This window comes from Penaeus monodon, chromosome 27 (genome assembly GCF_015228065.2).
Source record: "Penaeus monodon isolate SGIC_2016 chromosome 27, NSTDA_Pmon_1, whole genome shotgun sequence".
Classification (NCBI taxonomy): domain Eukaryota; kingdom Metazoa; phylum Arthropoda; class Malacostraca; order Decapoda; family Penaeidae; genus Penaeus; species Penaeus monodon.
The window spans coordinates 34,482,199-34,482,470 of record NC_051412.1 but is presented as its reverse complement, the minus strand read 5'-3'; positions in this window follow the sequence as shown (position 1 = coordinate 34,482,470).

Here is a 272-nt window from a genome sequence, read left to right as displayed (position 1 = left end):
ATACTCTCGTATATTATATCACTATCATCACATCATTCCCATTAACTTTATTACCTTTCTCAACAAGGACTGGATTGGTTCACATATTCGCGTGGGTTTGGAGGTTAATGCCCCCGGAAATAGTTAGTAAAATTGCATAAGGCATAAAGGACGTACATAATACAGTTAAGAATAGGATGTACCACACTTGGTTGTACATTATATTACGTCATCGTCACTGTGTGCTGCAGAGTTGGTTTTGATGTCGAAGTTGAAGTAGATTTTGAGAGATA